A 23,626-nucleotide genomic window follows, 5' to 3' on the forward strand; every position below is an offset into this window, starting at 1 on the left:
AATATCTATTCGAAAACTGACAAAACCGAAGGAATTGTTTTATTTTTTGAGTGTTAAAGTACCTAAAATTGGGTACTGGAAATATTCACCCTATCGGATATCCAGAATGCATATGCTTTTCTCATAGAGAAATCAAGATACTTTTTTCTTTATAAAAGGAGACAACATTTTTTTATCCAATAACATTTATGTTATAATACAATAATGAAGACATTGCGAAAGCCGAATAAATATTGAAAAAAACTAAAATGCAATTTTCAAATATCGCGTTAAGAAACGGCATACCGTCCATCTTGATTCTTGTGTCACTACTAAGACTTAGTGGAAAATGAAAATTTCAGGTAGGAATTTCGGAAAAATGAGAATATGTTTTAAATTGGTTGAGTTTTCGCACCACCCTGAAATATTAAAAAATTTTACTTAATCCTTTATAGCGCCATTTTTTTATAATAATATTATGCTAAAATATTTTTGGGATTAAGATTTATTTATGAAAAGAAATTCATTTAGCTAAAATCAATCGGTTTTTAAGATATTAATTTTTTTTTTGGTGGATGGTATTATACAGATTTTGCTTTTAACTCGACCTTTGTGTTTGTAAATAACCGAATTTATAAATTCTGTGTTTGTAACTATAAATAAATTAAATGAGAAATGATGAAATTAACGAGCGCATAGCACTCAAGAGAAAATAGCTCTCCAGTGTTGGCCTCACTTCTTGACCCTACGCGAACCTTTACTGTTAACCACAATTATGAGGTACAAAGTTCTGAAGTTATCTGAAGTTCTGAAGTTATCAAAAAAATGGGCGCACATATCATAGATGGAAAAACAGCTTCTCATAGACATTTAAAGAGTATTAAAGTAGGTGGGAAATATACTTCCCACTGCCTTATAAAAAAAAAATTTTAATAACAAAATTCTGCCAAATTTTATTCCACTGAAAAATTTTGTTCAGTTGTTACAAATTAAAAACTTGAAGTTGCATGAAATTTAGTAAGTCGGAATTTTAAAATTCCGACTAACGCTATTTACGAACACAATTCAAGATGGACGTCACTGGGGCACCCGGGTGCGTGAGGCCCGTATTTGCTAAACTATACAATGCATATTTGTTAGACATTATCAGTTTTATTTTATGCAAAAAGCTTCTAAGAAATTGGTAAAATTTTTTAAAGTTTAATCTTAAAAAATATTTTTGTTTTATTTTGTTAATCTCTTTCTAATCTCCAAAAATGCAGCCTCTAATTTGGTAGAAAATTCTAAAAAAGTATTCCAAGAACAGATTTTAGTAGAAAATAACTGCATTGTAGAGCTATAGCAAACCCCCTGGGGGATAATAATGCTTGATTAGATAGACTGATTCTATTCAGTAGCTATTACGGTGGCGAAATAGCAAAGTATTTTTGATTTGGACTAAAACAAGTCGGGTTCATTTTATGACGACTTAAGTTCGGCTTAAAATAGTAACAGTAATAATAGAAACTCAATGAGCATGGATTTTATCACAAGCTCAAAATTTCGTTAATAATAAAAAATCGATATATTACTTAAAGATATACGAATTTTCGAATTCATGCTTTACATAATTTTAAAATATCAAAAATTTATTAAAATTAAAAAGTATACACAATTAACATATTCAATAAAGTAAAAAGAGTTTTTAAATCAAATTTAAAAAAAAAGGCACCAAACTAATTATACATTTTCATGAAAGTTCAAGCATAGCAAAAAACAAAGTCAGTATAAAATAACAAAAACAAAAATTGAAAGAAAAAAGACATAACCAAGAAAAGGAAGAAAAAACAGGCAATGGGAATGAAGGTAAAAAAAAAAAATTTAAAAAAACATACAAGAGGAAGTAATTACTGTAATATCGGAAATATAAACATTAAAAAATTAACCTCCCTAATAAAAAAAATCATATTAATACGATTGCTAATCAAGAAGTATAACAATTTAGTGTTTTCGCCAGTGAAAACAAAGACTGGGTATGTGTTTCCTATGTATTGATTTGGAGTGGCAATAAAATGGGGTTATATATCAAACCCCATTCAATAAAGTGACGAAAATCATACGCATGAATACTACTTTAAAGATCCCATTAAGGAGCAGTACTGCTTTATTTGTTGTCGATGGGTGGGCACGTAGGTTCTTTATTTACATCGGACCATTGGGCTATTGGCGACGGTCTGGGAAATATTCCTGAGGATGATCCGAAGACATGCCATCGCAATTTCGTTCCTCTGCAGAGGGTATAGCTCCCCTGCTTTGGTAGCTCGACGACCTGCTCGCGAAGTCGAGCACTTTACGATAGAACAGTTTAACCCTCGGTCCTTACATCGGCTTAACAAAGCGGTCACCCACCCACTTACTCACCGCAACCACTGATACTTGACTTGGTGTTCTACTGGGAACTGTGTATTTACGATCAGTCCACTGCGGGACTGTTGTCAAAGGGATTCGCACTGACCCCACCACTCATCAGTCTATGGTGTACGATTCTTTTGACAGCAAAAATTGCACTGTTCCTTAATGATGCCCTCTTAAAATAGTATGTTTGGACGGTTTTTTTTTCTTTTGACAATCTAGTTAATGAGGCAATAGTGGATATTCCAACTTTCAAGTCACTTCAACCATACACCTGGTCACTGATGCACTCAATCTTCGTTTATTTCTGCGAAAACGCGAAATTTGTCATTACTTCTTGATTTAATTTTATTTACTTCCTTTTGCAAACGAAAACCATGAATTTTAAAAACTAAATTGCCTGGAAAGGAAGAAAAAAAAGTTCATGTGTACTTTGAATTCAAATTATATTCTACCTTTAGATAATTGGAAGGCATCGAGGTACTATACAACGTCATTCATTGTAGGAGAAGCGAATTTATTAAAGGGCACTCTTTCACATCATGTTCGAAATCTTGAGTAAAATTCTCTCGTGGACATTCGAAATAAGCTAAAACGTTCTGCGTTCTGTTTTTTAACGCTTGGTAACATTGAACAATACGAAGAACCCTAGCAACAATTCCACCTTGGTCTAAGTTGGGTTCAAAATTGGCTCGATTTGGGTTCTATAAGAACATGCACCGAGGGACCACTATTGGGATGTCTAGATTTTTTAGTATTGGTCCTAGAATGGCCTATATAGAACCTACATCGGCTAAGATAGAACCTACATTGGCTAAATATTAGCTATCGGGTTAATCTGACAATTCTATATAGGACAGATATTGGTCGTAAAGTGGCTGTAAAATATCGGGTGAATGGCAAAATTCTACATAAGACCAATAACGGAAAAATAATGGCCCTTTGAACCCTTATTGAGCCAAGATTCATGAATATTGGCCCAATGAAGGCCCAAATTATTTTGCTGCTGGGGATGTTTCTTGCATCGCCGCAACTCAGTGGTCGGAACTAACGTACACCAGGTGAGCCTAAACTACTGTAATCACTACTTGCTTAAGTAGTTGGTAAATTTAATGTGAAACCTTTTGAAAAAAAGTAGCGGATCAGTAGTGGAATACAAAAAAAAAACAATAAAATAAAAATAGTAGTTCGTAGTGATTCCTTTAAACTACATTTAGCGTTTGTTTAGTAAAGAAGCAGGGTTCAAACGCAACTAATTTTTTCTAATTAATGTTGAACACGAGTGTAAATAGAATACTGCATCAAAATCTATCTCTTAAAAGTAGCAAGAGTGACTACATTTCGATAGTAGTTAGGTATCACATTTTAACAATTACATTTTGAGTTAACATTTGTAATAAATTAGTCGCAGTTAACTAAAAGAACTGAAGTTGTTCCGACCACTGACGAAACTTCTGTTAAGTCTTCCATTTCGCTTTTTAAGATTTTCATCTTATTCTTAAGAAAAGAGCTACTGAAGGTCAACTCCATCACTTCTTATGTGTACTTTGATAGGTTATTGGTCTTCTGGGTACTCCAATCCACGGAAAAATATTGAAAAAATGTCGATATTTTACAAAATATTTTATTCATATCTTTAAAAACTTCAGAATTGAAAATGGCAGTTTCGATATCAATGACGAGCACGCCTAATAAGTCAAACTACAACAAATTAAAATGATTATCGCATAAACTATTTACTTCAGTTGTTTGGAAGAAATAGGCCAAATATTTTCAAAAATACAAGTATTTAAATTAAAAACTAAACCAGGAATATAATTAGTTTTTTCATATATAGAGAGAGAAAAATATTTTTATATACTATCAGTCATTTTCGCATACATTTTGCATATTAATTTTCGCAAATGAGTTATTTAGCACTTTTTAGTTGATTACAATAAAGTGAAAAGTTCTAACATTTTTTTGAATTCAGGTAGTTCAAAATCTAACATCTCGTTTCATTTCAAATAGAGAAGTTAATCCCACTTAGCAGATCGAATTAAGGACTGACGATTAATTGTTAATGGTGCCCCATAAAAATAGACTTTTTTTAAAAATTTATATGGAATAGTAATTATAGAAAATGTAGAATTTATATGGAATGATAATTATAAAACAAGTAAATGATAAATGATAAAATGTTATTAAATAGAAATTTTTGGAAGAAAAATTTTATTAAGTTTTTTAACAGTTCGTTGGAAAAAAAATGCATGAATTTTCTTTTCAACTATGCTATAAGCGACTAGCTTCATCCAATTTTTGATTAAAATTTTTTTTCTTCGTTTTTAGGCACGAAACTATTACAAAGCTAATAGCTAATGACTTACAACTAAGTTATTATAAGATGGCTTCATTGTTTATGTTGAAATGATATGTTAATGTAATTACGTTTGCTCTTTGATCTTCGGTGTAATCATCAATGATTGATTTAAATAGAAAAAAAGTTAGACATGCCTGATATTTAATAATCCCAGCAACTTCAAGATATATATTTCATTCATTTTTATAATACGTTTTCAAATTATCCAAGACATATTTAATATTGCAGGCTGAGTATTTAGTAAACTGCTGTTTGTAGAAAATGCAACACCATGAAAGAATCATCAGAATCAAATGAAATTTAATGCAGAAACGACTTGTACTGATACAAATAAATGATGAAATTTTCAAAACAAAAGAAACAAATTAAGCGTCCGAAATCAGTATTTGGTGCAGCCACCACGCGCTGCAATAAGTGCTGCTATACGACGTGGCATGGAGTCAAACAGATGTTGAATATCTGCTTGAGGAAGAGAATTCCATATCGCTTGTATGCGCAACCAAAGTTCGTCTTTGGAAACTGCAGGACGCGGATCACGAGTGAGACGCCGACCAACCATATCCCACACGTGCTCAATAGGCGACATATCCGGCGAATAAGCAGGCCAAGGAAGAAGTTGCATGCGTTGTGCTGAACAGAAGTCTCTAACAGTCCGCGCAACATGTGGGCGTGCTTTATCCTGCTGAAAGATAGCTCCAGGGATGCCTTGAAGGAAAGGAACGACTTCGGGCTGTAGCACTTCACGGACGTATCTGTTGCTATTGAGATTACCCTCAATTCGTATCAAATTGGATCGTCCATGATACGAAATCGCACCCCAGACCATAACTCCGGGTGTTCGACCACTATGTCGTTCAATAATACACTCAGGAAGGCAGCGTTGACCGGCATAACGTCTAACACGAACACGGCCATCATGGGTTCACAAATTGAAGCGTGATTCATCTGAAAAGACAACTTGGTGCCAATCAGCTCGCCAGTCTCTGTGCTCAAGAGCCCACTGCCGACGCAGGCGTCGATGATCCGCCGTGAGGGGAATCCTGTATAATGGCACCCTTGCACGCAATCCACGGCGCAGCAGACGACGACGAATTGACGAAGCCGACAATTGTACACCTGTAGCAGTAGACCAATGTGCTGCCAGCTGCCTGGAGGAAGCTGTGCGATCATTCACCGCCATGCGGAGCAGGTGTCGATCATCGCGCTCTGACGTCACCTTCTGTCGTCCAGTGCCTGTTTTTCGAGTTGTTCGGTGCTCGTCGGTCCACTGCTTCCAAACTCGCATCACTGTGGAACTGTTCCGCTGCATACGAGCTGCTATTGCGCGATAGGAAAATCCTCCTTCTCGAAGGCCGATTATCCTCCCTCGTTCAAACTCCGTAAGTTGCTTGAATTTCTTATTCTTCCGTCGTGGAGGCATACTCAGGTCTCACTAAACGTTTGCCACTAACAAATAATCATAGACTATTTTCAACGTCCCGCTACAGCACTTTATTTATACGCTTTCAGCATCAATTCAGAGGGCGCTGCGCGCGCCACGCACGCGCGATGGCTCTGAAACTTTATTAATTTGCATAATATCCTATAATTGACATTTGCTGCGAATTTCATTTGATTCTGATGATTCCTTCATGGTGTTGCATTTTCTACAAACAGCAGTTTATATATTAAATAACTAAAGTATATTACAAAATATAATAATTTAAGTAGTAAACAGCAATTAGAGATAAAACTGTTTTTTTTTAACTTATCTGATAAAATGCGTGTCTTTCAGGGTTTAGATCTTAAGAACTAAAAAAATACATATGATTTTAAATGATAAAACTTATTTTAAAATTAGTAATACGGCTTTGAAAAGGGTTATTCCAAACACTTTTTGAATGCAAGCAAATTTCATTTTGCTTTGTAACAATTTAAATTACCCAAAAATGTACACGCTGCATTCGTGCTTGACCCAACGGTATACGCTTCTGGAACCGTTACAATCGAATCCTTACAATATTGTTATTATTAATAAAGAAATTTTTTTAATAAAAGCGAATACTTTTAAAAAGAGGTCATATCAAAGCACGTTACTTGCATTTAAGTTCCATTTCTTATTTTATAAATCAGTTCAATTTTTATAATTTTACTAAAATACTGAAGATTTTTTCTTTATACAGTTAACTCTCGAACGATATCTCGAAACCCTTGTTATGTCAAAGAAAAATATTTTTCTCCTTACCCTTACATATCCATCTAATACTAAACTACTACTAAACTCAGTGGCGCTACAGCCCATACAGGGCCAGGCCTACTGTGCCCATCTTAGTTTTCTTAACCTTGGACTCTGGGATGCAGGAGCAGATGTTCCGGTTAGCGTATTGACAAAACATACCGTAGATTATAAAAGGGTTGGCGAAACTTTCAATTGGCGTTAAACGAACGTTCTCGCAAATCGCCAAACAGCTGTGTGCTTATGTTTTTGTTTTGTTTTTTGGTATCACGTATCTATCATTCACCAAGTTACATATGAGTGTGACATTTCAGAGTTTTAAATAAGCTGATCTTCATTAGATTATTCTGCATTAAATGAAATATAAAGCATATTTTTTTGTTATAGCTCCGACATAATTGTTTGCATCTGTTGACATAATTGTGTTTATTAGCGTTTTTTAGAAGGTCGTAATAAAACTAAGATAAAAAAATTATATATTATTACCTCCATAATTCTGTATTTTCATAACTTTCATTAAATGTATTTCGAGTAGTGAACTTCTTTACCTACTCATCCACTAATTAAAATTAATAATTTCACAATAACCTCTAATCCTTAATAATGAAATAATTATTACAATAAAGTTTGTTTACTTAAAAGATTTAAAAAAATGTATTGTTTAGCAGAGACTTTGTTACTAATTCTATATCCATTAATTAAACTTAATGGTTCTGCTAGTACAGATTATTTAGCAATAATGCGAAAAGCTGAAATTTATAAATGTATAATATTTATAAATGTTTAAGAGAATTTTTAGCAGCTATTTTGTACTAATTATTTTAGTTGAAATGTTCATTATACACAGTTTTATAAAAATAATCGTAAAATTCATTGAACGATTGAGTATTACATTTTAAAATGCAAGTAGAATTCAATAATTATTTCATTTTATAATTGCAAAACGGTAGATAAGTAACTTCGTCATAAAGTTTTACATGATACGAGAATATTATGCGATTGCTTTATAATGAAAGAACAACATTTTGAGTTTTAAACTTTTTGTGAAAAAGAAAAAAAAAATTTTCCTGTCATCGGTTTGAGCGATTAGGGAGTGTTTTATCGTATATATATTCAGTCAGTACTGTTCCATTTTAAATAAAAATGCATTTTGCTCCGGAAAAAAATTATTTTAATTTGTCAATAGAAATTCCCTAATTATTGCAGCAAGAACTTTTAAATTTCTAATCAAACTTTCTTTATTATAATTTTGTGCAAATAATTATTATTAATAACATAAATGCCTATTAAAAGGAATTAATTGAGAATATCCAATTTTAATAAATTAACTGTTTACGCAATCAGATTAATAACTTTTTTCATAATTTACAAATGGAGAAAAAGTCTTTTACAGTTTAAAAGTGAAGAGAAAAATAAAGTTGAGATTAAATTTATAAAGTAAGCATAACTCGAAGGAGATTGAAGTAAGGGCATTAAAATCAAAATTTCAAAAGAAAAAAAATCACGTTTTAGTGTACCGTGAGCAGTAAACGAAAAATCTAAAACTAACTTTTGATCTAATGATCAGATGTTTACGTTCTAGGACTCAAACTTTAGATTTAGAATTTCCTTAATTCCCTACTACTATTGTAAGATATTTACTTTTCACCTAATTTGTAAAATTATAAAGTTTAGAATTCCTTACAAAATCACTCAGACGAAGAGATTGTGTTTTATTTAAATATTATTTAGAAAGAATTTTTCTAAAAGTATTTCATTTAAAGATTTCATCAAACTTTTGTTTTTTATTTATCTATAGTTATTGAAAGTTAAGTTGTTGATTTTTAAGTTGAAATGAATGCTGCCCTGCTTAGCATATTTCAATTATTATTTCTAAAGAAATGTATAACTTAACATTAAACACCCAGGACTTACAATTGTAAATCAAACAATCACTACATTTATTTATTAGAAAACACTCTTATGACCTGATAATAAATTGATTTAAGGCTTAAATGTGAGTTTCATAACATATAATTTATTTAAACTCAGCACATACATCTAACCTCTGTTGTCGTCAATGTCTCAATTTTAAAATATAGTTTTTCTTTTATAAATTTTCTGATATTTTCATATGAAGGATAGTATTAAGTTCGGGAATTAAAAATTTGTGTCCAAAAAAGTTGTTAAAAATCATAATTATTATTAATATTTGACAACAGGAAATTTTTAATTAAAGGTTGACATTTTTTTAATTATGTTATTTTTTTAATTACGTTATTTTTTTAATTATGTTATTTTTTAATTATATTTTTAATTACCAAACTCATATAACAGTATTTAGGAATCTATAAATTTATGTTACGTATGATAGTTGCAGAATAATCTGTACGAAATATATGTAAATAAAATATATTTTTAAAATTGTGCATTTTCTATTAATTCCATTTATTATTCTTATATTGAAAAAGTATCAAGTTATCTATGACCTCCATAATGAATGAAGTATTTACCGACTTTTATAAAGATTAAGGAATTGAATCAATTTTTCACAAAGCTTAAGATCTTATCTCATTGCAAAAAAAGTTTTTTAATAAGATTATGCAAACAAAGTAATTTAATGTAATTTTTTTTATAATGAATGCTTCTAGTAATGAAACAAACGCTTTCAAACTTTATTTTAAAAATATTGTTTATTTCGTTTACAAGAAACTATTACTTTAAAGCGTGATAACAATTTTTGAATACTCCATTTTTTTTTCTAGTAAATAATATGTCTTTGTTAATTTCTAAAATAAATAATCTTTATAAAAAAGCTCACATTATTCTTTTATGGAGAATATTGATTTAATAGAGAATATCACTAAAATAAAACAGTTTATGTTTTCTTACTAAAAAAGCTAAATAGAATTAATTCTTCAAAATAGCGTTTCAATAAAACATAGTATTAAAATGTTACGTTATTTTTTGTGATTGGTTCATTAATAAATTATTTTTATTTCTTCGCAAACATAACTCTTGCGAATTGCCAGCACAATTCTTCTAAAAAAAATTTAAAAATTGAATCTGTTATATCAAAAAACTAGATCGTTTTATAAAATATAAATTAGACGAGTTCAATAAAATATGAATACAGTGTATTTGTAAAGTGATCCTGACAGTAAAAAGGTCATTTTCTTTTTTAATTCTCTTCTAAAAAGAATTAATGAGTTATTTTTATTCATCATGGCTAGTCGAGGAGGGGGGGGGGGAGAAAAAGAATATCGAATTACACCGTTTAGGTTAATGTAATTTCGTTCTCCCACCTCATTTACGCGTAATCCATCGCCAATTCCACATGCAATCGCCACGTTTATAATCTACGGTATGTTTTGTCAATACGCTTCCGGTTAGGTGGTCAGCCGAAAGCCGAACCCCCAGTGTTTAGTTCCCAAGCATGCTTGGTACTCATTTATCGACCCACTGAAGGGATGAAAGGCTGATATCCATCTAATATCAATTTGAATTCCGATGTTGAAGAGTTTCTTATCAAAATCTTGTAATGTCGAATATTTTTCGAAGTAAAAAATGAATTTTTTCGAACAACTCACAGCGTCCCAAGAAAAAATACTTGAATACTTCTAACACATTAAAACGTTTCATGAAATACTCCGATAAACGATGTCGACAAGCCACGATGTTAGAGTTTTTTTTTTAATTAGCTCTATTAATTTAAGTTTATTGTAAACAAATTCTTTTATATTTAATGCATGGTTATTTTTGTATTACTTTTAAAAATAAAGTTATCTTTGTTGCATTTAGACTTACTGTCAACTATTATACAATTATCTTTATTAGTACTTATTCTGATACCCCATGCTTCTACGTTTTAGAATGCTATTTAGGATTTTTTTTTTTTACATTTTAGAACAAATTTGGTCCTCAACTTGTTATCTCGAAAACTCGAAATTTTTTAGCATCCCTTCAATTTTGAGATATCGAGAGTTTACTGTACAATTAAATGAGTTTAGTTTGATTAAATCAGCGATCGCTAAAATGTCGATTTCTAATAGTGGCTCGAGGAATTATTTTTGCTAGATCGCGTTAACACACCGGTTGGCTAACCTTTATTCCTTTACCTAGCTGCCGAATACAAATGTAATATTTAAAAAAAAATAGTGTGTAGTTCTCTTGCTTTATAGTTCATAGTATGGCACAGTAGCTCAAACTTTTGGCGATCACTGGATTCAACAGAGATCAGTGGGAAAGCAAAGTTTAATTTTTCTTGTTTGTTCACCGATTTGTCAAAAGTATTGAGGGATCTGATTTGATTGGATTGAATGTAAAGCATATGGTAGCCAAAAACCAAAATATTATATTCCAACTCCACATAGAAACGAGCTTACCTACGCAAACATACGATATCTAGTGCTATAAACGAAGTCCATCAAAAAACATAAGAAAAAAGCAAATATTCCGTAGAACTGCAGAATCTGAGTTTAAGAAGTCTAGGTGTTACATTTCTAGGTGCTACTTTTAAGTATTTCTATTTTTTTGACTTAATAGTACATAAAAATGCGCTTATTCCATTAAAAACCTTTAATTCACATAATTTTTAACATTAAACTTTTCTTAAACAATATGAGTTATCGATAAAATGTACTCTTTTTTTTTAAAAAAAAAGGAAGAAAAGAAATGGCTTTTGACACTAACATTAGACATACATTTTATTCTTAAACTATGAGCACCACCATCTAACTACAAAGCCAGAAAAAATTGTCACGAATGAATTGGTCTAAGTAGAAAATCAAAATGTTTTTTACTTTGCTCGAAAATCTTTCATTATTTTAAACAATGAGCAACCCCTTAAGGGGACAATGGACGATCAAAACCAAAAATTTTAATTTTCCTCCTAGCCATATGAAATTTTTATTGAATGTTGGTAAGCTCAATAGAAGCCTGTGTATAATTTTTTTTAAGAAAACGTTAATTATTTTTCAAGTTACAGCAAAAAGTATATTTTTAATTAACGATAAATTAGTAATACATAAAATGTCCCTTGCGCATCAGTTTTGCTTTTTTCAAAATTATTTTTGTACAAAAAAGGAGGTTTTAAGTACTTTAATGTATTTAACTTGTTTCAGGTACAATATAGAGCAATAATGTGTATCAAAAGTTTTTTTACACATCGCTCTTAAATTTTCATCAAAAAATTACTATTCATAAACTTTCGTTTAAATATTAGCAACACAAATTTTTGTGTAATGCTAACTAATTGTAGTTCTATCTTTAGAACAAACATCAAACAATCCCTGAAAAAAATTTCAGAGCAATAGAGCAAATATTGATGCGCAAGGAACTTTTCGAAGATAGAAAATCGTCCAAAAATCTTATTCTGAGAAAAATCTATATTTTTTAATGCAAATGACTTACAACATACAAATTGAAACTCTTATAACTCGTTAACAAAAGCTCCAATTTGAATTCTGTTTGTTGTATATTATTCAGAAAAGTATGATTTTTTTTAATATCACAAAAAACAAAAACCTAATATTTTAAGGATTTTTCGTATTTTGAACGTCCATTGTCCCCTTAATAATCTTTACAAAACATTTTTGACCGATAGATATTGTTTGAATAGCTTTTTTTAAAAAATTATTTTTCAAACAATTTTTAAAATAAAAAATACCACCATCTCCAAAGCCAGATAAAATTGGCAAGTGTCACGAATGAATTGGTCTATGTTGAAAAATGTGTTCCAGTTTGCACAAACACCTTTCATTATTTTAAACAATGAGCAACCCTTAATGAGCTTTACAAAAATTGTTTGAAAAAGTGATATTGTTTGAATATTTTATTTAAAAAAATTACTCATAAAACAATTTTTTAAAAAAAATATGAACGGTACAAAAGTTGCAATCTTTTAAAAGAAACCGAGGTCAGCAGTTAGCAGAAATATTCTAAAAATGTCAAGATGTCTACATACTATTCTTTAAAAATAAATATAAAACTAAAAACAAATCAAATGTGGATTAGTCTAGCAATTTTTTAAATCAAGAAAACTTATGCTTATTTCTCTCTCACTGCAATTCATAATTAATAATTATTTTCAAATCTTGTTTTAATGATGTTGTATTTCATTGTACAGAAAAAGCGTTTAGTTAAGCTACAGTTGATTTTTATTTAAAATATCTTTTAGCGAATTAAGAAAACCTGATATTTAAATTTATTTAGGCAAAGCTTGAATTAAATGTAAAAAAAAAGATGGTATTCTGCTGTTAATAATCTAAAGATTTCGAAAAATTCATGAGAATATACAACTACCACAATAATTAATTAGTGTAAAAAAATTAACAAAACATGAATTTTAAACAAAAACTTTTATAAAACTCTCTGTTAATGCAAGAATGCTTACAGCTTCCATTCCTGCCCCTAAGTTTCCACAATGTCAAACAAACTCTTTTTTCTGATTACTTTCAAAAACGCTGTTTTCACAATTTAAAATGAATTTATTTATTGATTGATTTAAATATAGATTATATTACTCTTTTAAATATAGAGTTATTTATGGATTAAAATATAAAAATTATTATTTACATTATTACTCTTTTAAATAGATTTATTTAAATTTTTCCGTAGCGTTAAAAAAAAAGTAAATGTCTTAAATCTTATATAAAATATTTGTTTTTAAAAATAAATAAAATAAAACAAATTCCTAAAAAATTTATGTGTGTAACTTATACGATCGCTGTCAGCCGAGTGCAGGTGGTTATACTATATCACTATATCATTGAAGAGTTTTAAAATATAGAGATAAAGTCAGATATATTTCCCAATTTCAGCAACAATTTTAGCTATTAAATTTTATAATAAATTAATTTTCATAAGCAATACGTTATTGTCCTGAGAAAACATTTTCTGCAAAAATTGTTGGATGATTATATGCATCTTTAACTGATTCATTGACAAAAAACATGGGAGGGGGAGAGGGAGAAAGAGAGAGAACTTATCACGCGATATCGTGTGATCAGAGACAAAAAGTTTGCATTGAAAAAGTATTCTTTGAAACAAATACATTTTAATTGGAATACGATTGTGCATACCTTCTTATTTGTGATTACTTTTTAAAACAATTCTTAATTTAAACTGCATATTTTTTTCTTCTTAAATTAACTTTTTAAGTAATTTCTCAAAATAACAAAAATGCATTTATAAAATTACAATTTAATTAATAACATATACATTATAACTATTTTAAAAATAATAAATCCTTGAAAAAAAAACAATTAACATGTTTCTTTATAGTTTGAAAGATAGATATTTTAAGAGCAGAAATACCTGAAAATTAAACTATCCTGTAGTTGTAGCGAAAAGATTCAAAATAAACGGGGGATGCTATGATTAGCTATGACATGCTTAGAAAAAGAACTAATATTACTAGTTTTTTAAATAATAAGAACACGGCATTTTTTTAGATTTGCAACAATCTTCCTGCTTAAGCAAATTACCGAATTTCGGAATACCATCTGATCGGAATAGACAAATAGCATATCATTCCATGTCGCAAATAGGATATTTTTGCATTGCATTCTGGGAAAAAACGATTTAAAACTCATTGGCCATTTAATGAATTTTGTATTTACTTTAATACAAAAGTTTATACAGTGGGTATTATTTTAAAATTCTTGCGTTTACTAGTTGCCAAATTTTAATTATTAACACAGTTAAAAAAAAACTTTTAAAATTCACGAAAACACAATTCACGAATTCACAATAGGAATATTTTTAAACCGCAAATAGAATTATAATATTAGTTAGCTTGGGATACACCGTTGACCTTAATCACATTAAATTTATCAAATAAGAATAACAATAATAAAAAATGTCAGTGTAAAAATGCGTAATAAAAAGAATCAAAACAAAGTAAAAACCTCTATTTTTTTATAATTACACATAGAATTATTCTTGAATCTAACCATATGATAAAATTTGCGGTAATTGGCGCAGATTATACCTTTGGCGATAACATCTGGTTTGACGAAAATGGCCGACGGGATAATCCCCAAGTACCGTTAGTTTTAACAATTTTAAAAGTACTAAAAACAATACTGGCAACATACAAAAGACTCAATATAATATCTATTTGTGACTAGCCTTCTTTTCTAATACAAATGTATATTTGACTTCAGTTGGGAAATATTTACATAAAAATATCGTATAAAAAATTAAAACTTCTAAGAAAAAAATGGAATCAAAAGATGTAATCCGCAGCTAAATGCATTTAATATAGACAGCTCATTAATTCCTCATTCACAATAAACAATTATGCACCATTCCTTCATACATTTAGTTTTTGAAATCATTCTTACGGAAATGAAAATAAATAATAAAATGAAGGTTCTAATTTGAAGTCTTATTTCAATTTCAATAATATATGTATACACATGAATTGAATTAACATTTACAGAAACATAAACATTTATATTCACGGTATTGGTTTCCTTTAGCAGTAAGATAAGTCTTTTTTTTTTCAAAAAGAAAAAACATGATAAAGGCTGCAGTTTATTATTTTGAAATGTCAGTACAAAAGTTTTGAATTCTACCATTTTCATAAGTGAGCAAACTGAGTGCTAGTTAAAGATTGGGCTACAGAGAATTAGAAATTACATATTAGTATTTTCTTGAGAATAAGTGACTTCAAATAGAACTTAATAGTTTTCATTAATATTTCAGTTTTTATGGATTTAAATATCAAAATTCACTGATTTAACTTAAGTAAACTTGTATTCGGGATATTGGTTTCCTTTTTGGCGATGTGATTAGTCGATAAATGGCTTAAAATGCTGAAAAGTTTATTGAAATACCGACAGACCATAGCTAGGGTTCTTAAATATTTCTTAATTACAAACCCAAATAAACTCAGCTAATTTATTTTTTAAAAAAAAACAAGCATCATCATAATTATTTCTTTTTTGAAGAAAAGAAGTTATTTAAGAAATAAATACATAACACTGACAGTACCTTAAGTTAAAATTAGATTGATAATACAGTTACAAAAGCGAATGACGTTTAAGTTCTCAATTTAAGGAAATCAATTTGTGTAAATAACTTAAATTACAATAAACATTAGCTGTATTTGAAATAATAGTTTCTAATAGCTTAAATGAAACATAAGTTTTTTAATACTAAAAAAAAATCATTTTAGTCCAGTTTAAAAGGCTATACAATATTGAACTATATAATAGAATGGCATCACATTTAATTGAAAATATATGTAGAATAATAGTCTATGTAATATGACCAATATAAAAAATAATTATTACATGTTCCATCTAACAGTAGCAAGCCGTCTTTCAAATATAAGAATTATTAAAAAGCGTTTGTGTGTTGAAAAGTGTATAAAAATTTATGTTTCAATTAGCAAAAGTGCTAAAAATATAGTATTGTGAACTAGCTTTAACAGGGACAATTTATAACAATTATTTTTAATCGTGATTAATATTTAAGAAAAGAACCTAACCTGTATATAATTACAAAATTGCAGATTAATTCTACAATACTGTCAAATCAATCACATCAATAACATTAAAAAATAAAAAAAGTGGCAAACGTGGTTTGTTCCGTGCCCTATTTGCTTATGCTGAAAAGATTCTGCTCTTCCTAATAACATACGGTACGATAAAAATTATAATTTGTTATAAAACTTAAGGTTTTCGTAAATTTGAATTAAACTAATTTATGTATTAAAAGTTGGTACAGAGATATTAGACAAAGCAAAAAAAAAGGGGGGGGGAGGATTTTAAAGTATTTATTAAAAAAAAACAATACGATAATAAATGGTGGAATGGATGAAAGAGCTTGACGTATTTTTAAAAAAAAACACTAGCATGATTTTTGCGAAAGTTTTTCTGAAGAATTTTACTTTTTGAATTAACAATGGGAATTTGAATTAACAATGAGAAAACTAATTTTTTATTAACAATAAACTTTTTTTTCTTAATTTTTGTAAAATTTTTCGCGACTATACATTTAACTAAACAAAAACAATATGAAAGCTCTTTAGAATTAAAATAAAATAAGTGGTAATAAGTAACGTTTTAAAATTTATATTTAATCAAGATATTCCTGTTCATCGTAATTTTATGGAGTTATTATTATCAAAACAGTTATAAAATGCATATTTACATACTAATTACAACTTTTAAAATGCATAAAGTTTAGCAAGAATCCTTATAAATTTAAGTAAATAGTTAATTTGTAATTAAAAATAAATATTCAAAAAGTAATCTTATTCGTTGGCACCACTTGTGCAATCTTATTTAGACAGCTAAGAGTCCTGATTAGACATTGAACATAAATTTGTGTCTAGTTATAAATTAATCATTGCTTAAAACTCTGTTAAAATCATTCTTTTTTTTTTGAAATTTCTCGCCCTGCAATGCTAAATGTAATGGATGATAATGGTTGGATTAATAAATATAACCACATGTACCAAAACTTCTTAGTTGGTTCTATATAAAATGTCAAGCCTGTAAGTTCTAGGTCAATACCTATATTAACTGTTCTATGACAAAACTGCGAAAAGTCTTCTCATTATAAAAATGTTAGAACGAAATATTTAATGAGTTTAAAACTTCCTATGGTAACTACTGAAAATTATATTTTTGCTTTTAGATTTTACGAATGTATTTAATTAAAATTTTAAGTTTTTAGTTACGAATGTGATCCTCATAATAAGAAGAAACATAATAATTACTAACGAATATTTCTTTACCTGGATAGTTTTCACTTTAGAGATTTTGAGCTTCCTTGTAACATTTAGCAAGATCACAGGCGTAGGTTCTACGCATGCTCTGTAGAGAACCGACATTATTATGTGTTAACAGCGCTGTGTAGAACATATTTGAAAGTGCGGGATGCTATATGAAAATGTAAAATCTCCATTTTAATGCTTAAAATCTAAAAAAAACATTTTCTGCCACAAAGCCAATTTCTCACAAAGATCATTGCAGAAGTCGGGAAGAAAATTCAGAGAGAGGTTAAACATTTTGAAGGTTAAATGTCTAATACTAACAATTAACTCTTCTATAAATGATTAACAAATTTTTACAATATTTTTTTCGCGATTTCAATCTGCTACGAAACAAAGAGTTATAACTATATCAAAAGTATTGCTATTTCAAAACTAAGAATTATTTAGAAATATTAACGTTAAAATCTATTATTAAAAATAAAAAAAATCACATTAGTATTACCTTTAATGAAATAAAATATCAATAATTATTGATCACCTCCTGATTAGGCTACTTTCTTCAATCTTTTGTTCCACATATAGGCAATAAACATTAAAAAAACGAAAGTTATATTTTAAAAAGAGCAATCTCTGAAAGAGATTAAAATAAACTGACTTAGCACTTTAAAATCAACTTCTAACATTTTCAGAAAATTTTTTAAGTTCAACTCCTTATTTATTGTTTTACTTCTATGCACCTAACAAAATGTAATCTATAAATCTAATTTCCTGATATAGCTATAAAAATTTTTAAAAAATGTATGCAGATATTTTTTAATTCAAAACAAATTAAAATTTGAGTTAAATTTAAAAATAAAAATTAAAATTCACTTATAGTTATGTAAAATGAAATAGAACTTAATTAAAGTTAAGTAAAATGAACCCAGGTGTTTCGATAATAGCACTCGTTTCTACGTTATTCATAACTGTAAAGTTATCAATGAATTGATCCCCGATACCTACCCTAAGGGTTTCTCGCATACCGAAATATCATTGAACTGTAAAATCTATGAATGTATAATATAAATGAATTAAAAATTGGTTTTAAGGCAGGCTCACAGCAAGAAAATGAGCGGTAGGAGGACTAAATCAGGAATAAAATTTATATCACGTCAAGTAAGTAGTTAAAATTGCTGATTGCACAGTCTTAAGCCTTATCATAAAATTTTCGCAACGTTTGTAGATAAAGATGTTTACATTTTCAATGTGCAGAAATTGCGAATGCTGATCCATTTGAATGCGCAAGTATTATGCCTTCAGCATGTGAAAAATTTAGTTTAAGACCTATAGTATTAGCAGCTTTGTTGGTGATGTTAGAAATATCCTTATTCCAAAAGAGATAAGAGGTAATAATAATTCCAAGATGTCTCGTGTTTTTAGAGAGTTTATTATCTGATTGCAAAGATGTTGGACATATGACGTCATTATTTCACTATTAAAAATCGCTTTCATTTGGATAAAAATTTCTTTTTCCCACTTTCATTTTGCGCTTCAATGGTACAAATTTTAATAAGCAATTAGTTTAATGAATAAACCATAATGTTAAATTTTTCTTATTTATCTATTTATTAAATTTTTTTTATCTTGTGTGCAATTATATTTATATGAAGTCATTGGTAAAAAAAAGATATTTTTAGCAGCATTTAGCTTAGTGAATAAACTATAATGTTACATTTTTCTTATCCATCGATTTATTTTATCTAATTATTGTTTTTTTTTTCGTGTTATTATTTTTACATCATTTGCAGAAAAAAAAAATTTTTAAAATTTGCGGCATTTTTTAGTATTGGTGACTGTACACACATGATAAATATATCTTAGCCATGCAGACACTGATACATTTTAGATAGTTCGAATTTTAATTCATTATTCATTCATTTCTTTAACTATCACAAATTACAGTAGCGTGAGGAACATCAGTTTTCATGGTTTATCTTTTGATATGTCTTTCAGTAGTGCAATTTAAATTCAACTGAATTATTCAATTAATTTCATCTGTTGCTTTAGGCAAATTTAGGAAACTGTTGCCTTTAAGTTATAGAATGTAATCTATTGCATTGTACTTATTTGTAGTAAGTTTAAAATAGTTTATTATAAACTAGACTTTTGCACTAATTTTAAAAAATTTACCCAAAAATCTTCATATTAACAGTTAGCAGTTTTTTTTTTAATTGAATTATTTTTTCAGAGAGAAAGAGAAAGAATGTACGCTTTTTGACTCCCTTGTTCACTAAGTTAGTTATTAACATTACATTCCGTCAAAACATTTTACAAGATTCTTAAGCAATGAATTCTATTAAATCACTCAAATTTTTAATATAAAACAAAAAAAAATTACTCTTAGAAGGTAATTTTATAATATTTTTAGTGGACAAAACATGCTTTCAAACTACTTTTTTCACCAAAATATGATTCTAATTAACTTTCTCTTATTTATTTATTTTTTCGATGAAACCAAACAATTAGTTGTCAAATTTTAAAATTTTTCCTCCAATTAGAACAACGGTGCTAAAAATTTCAACTGTTTTTATCACGCATGCAAAAATGAAACATATAAATTACAACGTATATATTTTTGAGTTAGAAAAAGAATTCGAAATAATTTCAAACTATAAAAAGTTTTAAATAATGGTGCTAATTAAAATTTTTAATGTCTGATTACGGAAAATACTTTTAACAAAAATAAAATAGTAAATATCGTTTTGTTAACGTATTGAAATAGAACAAAAATGCATTATCAACAAAATATCCACTACTCATGATCAATTTAACCATTCATTACTACTCGCAATTTATTTGGTCTTGAGTTAAAAATTAGGTAAAATGAGCCTTTGTAAGAAATTTCAAATCAATTAAATACGCTTATTAAGTGAATTTTAATCAAGAACTGAATCAGGTTATTATTTTTGAATAAAATTATTCGAATCTACTCTTTAAACTGAACAGTTTAAGAATTACGGATTGAAGGAAGTACTAAAATCTGATAAAAAGATTATAATACAATCAATCGATTCGTATCCCGAAATTAAATTAACTAACTAGAATAAACAAATTAGAATAATCGACTAGAATAGAATAAAAATCTAAAGATACATATTAGAATTAGTGATGCTATAACTGACTTTTCAGCAGATTCAAATTAAATTCAGGAAAAAAAATGTTCACAATAAAAGCAGATCTCACAAGATTATTAATTTTAATTAACGATAGTCAAATGAATCTTAATGCGTATATATTCGAAAAACAAATCAATAAGAAGCCTGTGAATTGATGCTGACATTGAAAGCGACAAATGCCTACAAAAAATACTAATTATAAATAATTAAAATACTAATATTTATAAAATTTAGTTAAATTTAATTATTATTTTTTTAAATGATTAGGTAGTGCAAATGACGCATTTTAAATTAACTTTTTTTAAAAGTATCCTCTTAATATCTTGAAAAGTAGTTTAGATACTTGTTTTTTATTTAAAAGTTAAGAACTTTATTTTCATCTCTAAGAGATCTATTTATCAAAGTTAAAGAATTTTATGCACAAACCTAATGCAAGAGCAGAACTATGTTTTTAGTTACATAGTTTGATATTTTGAAAAATATGTTTTTTTTTTCTACGAGATATATTTCAGTACAAAAAGTAATATTATTAAAAATAAAAATAATTAAATATGATAGCTCAATTGAAAGAAAATTAATAAGATTAATAAACATTAATTTTATGAATATATAATTGATTGAAAATAAAATTCTATTCTCTACGCGTTTAAACTTAATACAGTACCTTCAAAATGAAATTAAGCACAAAGTTATTTTGCAACATTTTTAAATATAAAACACAAGCAAAAGATATGTAGCAATAAAAACACTGACCAAACAGTTTGCTTTTACTTTTTCTTTAAATCTTTTTTTTTTCAATATTTTTCTATTTTTTTCTCCTATTTTTTTTTTAAATATTTTTCGTTTTATTTTGTGTCATGTTTTTTTTTCCTATTTTTTTATTTTTTTTTTCTATTTCTTATACTGTTTTTTTTTTATTTCTTATACTGTTTTTTTTTTTTTATTTCTTATACTGTTTTTTTTTTCTTCAATATTTTCTTTTTTTCTTTCTATTCTTTTTTTTTCTTCAATATATATATATTTTTTTTTTTTTGCAAACTGCAGTCAGGTTTAAAACATGAGATAATTTTACACAAATACATAATCAATTATCTTATCAAAGACAATACCAGAGTTATAACAAGAACGAATTATAAATAACTAAAAAAAAAAATTTTTTTTAGCACTTAAAATATTCTTACGACACTCCTTTGTGAATCAGGAAAATCATTGAGATATACCAGGAAGCTACACCAGGAAGTGCATAAGCTAGCAGAATTTTTATGATTAAGCAAATTAGTAAAATGTAATAAGTATTTAAATTTAACTAGTATTTTCTGAACAAATTATTTAAAACAATAAAAAAGTTAAAATAAAAAGTAATTTTTTTAAAAATATATATAAATTTTTAAACTTTGTAATATTAAATCTTTATTGCGTGCATACAGTTGTAACATTTAAACCTTAGAACCAAAAAATTGACATAAGAACTTTCAGAAAAAGAAATTGAAAAAGATAATTTTTTTTAAATTCAATATTTACGTAACTAATGAAGCAAAGCAAGAACAAAGTAAGCAATAGGATTTCTTTTCATCAGTATATGTCTTTGTAAATATAGAGCCCCCAACCAAACTTGTTTCATTTTAAATTTATTAGAAGTTATTATGACTTCTCAGTCAGAAGTTATTATGTTACTTAGAAGCTATTAAGATTCCCAGGCAATAGCATGGGTTCATGCTATTTCATTTATTTAGTGATTTTGACAATCCTAAATTTTAATATCCAACTTTTCTATTTAGGTCTGTCCCCAGTCAGTTTCACAACAAAATTTTCTTGAAGATACACTTTTATCAATGTCTCCACAACATCCGGCGGTGACAATTTTTCATTATTCGCCAAATTTATTAAGAAAGGTGGAACATTTATATGTTTCCATAAAATTTTCCTTGCACAGCAGCTTCCTTTACTACTGACCCGAAAGTCAACTTAGGGTAGGATTTTTTTTTTCATTCACCACATTCAGGAGGATGTTTCAACCAAGTCTTATAGGAAGAATTGCGTGCACTAACACATATCGACAGCTCAAAAATCAAGATTGGGTCCTGCTTTTTTTTAATTAACCAGATATAGAGCGATTCTTCTTCCACAGTCAGCCTTTTTTTTTCATTCACCATATTCAGGAGGATGCTTCATCCAAGTCTCGTAGGAAGTTTTGCGTGCACTTATTAACATCAATAGCTCAAAAATCTAGTTTGGGTCCTGTTTTTTTTAAATTTTATTTAAAAAGATTTAGAGCGATTCTTCTTCCACAGTCAGCCATTTTTTTTTTCATTCACCACATTCAGGAGGATGCTTCATCCAAGTCTCGTAGGAAGGCGTGCACTTATTAACATCAATAGCTCAAAAATCTAGTTTGGGTCCTGTTTTTTTTTTAATTAACCAGATTTAGAGCGATTCTTCTTCCACAGTCAGTTTTTTTTTTTTTTCATTCACCACATTCAGGAGGATGCTTCATCCAAGTCTCGTAGGAAGTTTTGCGTGCACTTATTAACATCAATAGCTCAAAAATCTAGTTTGGGTCCTGTTTTTTTTTAATTAACCAGATTTAGAGCCATTATTCTTCCACAGTGAGTTTTTTTTTTTCATTCACCACATTCAGGAGGACGCTTCATCCAAGTCTCGTAGGAAGTTTTGCGTGCACTTATTAACATCAATAGCTCAAAAATCTAGTTTGGGTCCTGTTTTTTTTTTTAATTAACCAGATTTAGAGCGATTCTTCTTCCACAGTCAGTTTTTTTTTTCATTCACCACATTCAGGAGGATGCTTCATCCAAGTC

This window comes from Parasteatoda tepidariorum, chromosome 9 (genome assembly GCF_982258835.1).
Source record: "Parasteatoda tepidariorum strain Cologne lab strain chromosome 9, Ptep-v5.0, whole genome shotgun sequence".
Lineage (NCBI taxonomy): Eukaryota > Metazoa > Arthropoda > Arachnida > Araneae > Theridiidae > Parasteatoda > Parasteatoda tepidariorum.